This window comes from Ursus maritimus, unplaced genomic scaffold, assembly GCF_017311325.1.
Source record: "Ursus maritimus isolate PB19 unplaced genomic scaffold, ASM1731132v1 scaffold_20, whole genome shotgun sequence".
Lineage (NCBI taxonomy): Eukaryota > Metazoa > Chordata > Mammalia > Carnivora > Ursidae > Ursus > Ursus maritimus.
This window is the reverse complement of record NW_024424453.1, coordinates 6,850,558-6,852,265: the sequence shown is the minus strand read 5'-3', so window position 1 is coordinate 6,852,265 and position 1,708 is coordinate 6,850,558. Positions and strand designations below refer to the sequence as shown.

Genomic DNA, 1,708 nt, shown 5'->3' with positions numbered 1-1,708 from the left:
TGGCTCTCTCCATATTCTTACTTTAAAATCTCTTAACGTCAATATAAAATCCTTTGTAGCTGGACACTACTAGGAGATCTTGAGCCCCTCTCCCAATAGCACATGACTGTCTTCAAACAAGTCCTTGTCAACATCTTGGAGCTCATTTTCCCCAAACTTCATCTTGTCAGTACCCAGATCTGCCCACCCCTGGGTCTCTCTCCCTTGGCTCCAGCTGGGTGCTCACCCACCTTATTACGCCTGAGTTCCTGGAAGAGCCTGACTGTGTTGTTGCCCACTGATAGGAAGTACAGGATTGGGTTGAGGCAGCTGCTCAGGCTCACCAGAGGCCTCCATATCTTGTAGGCCACGCTGGCCGCCATTAAGAGCTGGCAGTCTTGTGACGATAGGAAGCGGAGCGTGAGGTAGAAGGAGCGTGTGATGTGGAAGGGCACAAAGCAGAGGGTGAAGAGGCCGCACACCAGCAAGATGGTCCGGATGGACTTGGCCCGGGCTGCATTGCCTGTCCTCATGAGGGTCTCTCCCGGCTTGGTCAGGCTCCTCACCATCAGCGAGTAGCACACCAAGATGACCGAGGAGGGAAAGACGAAGCCAGACAGCGTCAGAACTATGCCATAGGCAAAAAACTGATCAAAATTCTCTGGGCCGGTCATGTCATAGCAGATTATCTGGCCGTCGATGTAGTCTGTGTGGGAGAAGAACAGGGTGGGCAGTAGCTGGAGGACCACCAGGGCCCAGGTGGTGGCAGTGCCCAGGAGGGCGTGCCGGCGGCTCCGGTAGGGCAGTGAGCGCAGCGGGTGGCACACGCCCAGGAAGCGGTGCACGGAGATGCAGGTCAGCAGCAGGATGCTGCCGTAGAGGTTGGCGTAGAACAGGAAGCGCACCAGCCTGCACAGCAGCTCCCCGAAGGGCCACCTGTCACCCAGGGAGTAGGTGGTGATGAGGAAGGGCAGCGTCAGCACATAAAGCAGGTCAGCTACCATCAGGTTCACCAGGTAGATGGTGGCACAGCTCCAGCGCTTGCTTTGGCGCCAGGAGAGCCACAGGACCGTGCCATTCAGGGGCAGCCCTAGCGCGAGGATGATACTGTAGGTCAGGGAGAGGTAGATTTGCTTGTAGTCCTCCGAGAACTCACAGACACTCTGGTCCTTTGAGGCATTAGTATCCAGCGTCTCCATCTCCTGGGAGGCTCCCTCTGGGAGCACAACGGCTCCTGCTTATGCTTCCCCTGGGAGGAAACAAAACGGACAGCATAGCATCACGAACTTGGCTGGGTGTGCGTTAGCCTCTCCCTCGATCTGGCATTCAACTCTGTGTTCCCAAAGCCTGGTCAGAGTCCTTGTTTGAGATAGGCCCACTTGGCGGCGGGGGGAGGGGGGGGGCGGGGGGGAGGGGTTTAAACCCACGGGTACAGGAGTCTTTAAAAGCAGGGCGTGTAGACTTACCAGGCCCAAAGGGCTGGCCTTACACTATCTTGTATGCTCTCTGCTCTAGGCTGGGGTGTGATAGGAAGCTCAAGCACGCATGGTGCAGGGAGGGCTGCTGTAATTTAAGCAGGGCGCCCAACCTCAAGCTCTCTGACTCCTCGGGCTGGAATCCTTTGCATAGAGTCAGGAAATCTCCAAGGGGATTTTGATTTGTATCTCTTTCAGGATTTATTAACTGCATATTTGAATACTGAGGCTGATTTGCTTATTAACCATCTCAG

The 1,708-nt window shown here is 55.4% G+C and overlaps 1 pseudogene; it reads right to left on the bottom strand.

Annotated features, from left to right (window-relative positions):
- Position 1: 1 nt before the first annotated feature.
- Positions 2 to 1,254, bottom strand: LOC121104216 (annotated as a pseudogene).
- Between the last annotated feature and the right edge of the window lie 454 nt (positions 1,255 to 1,708).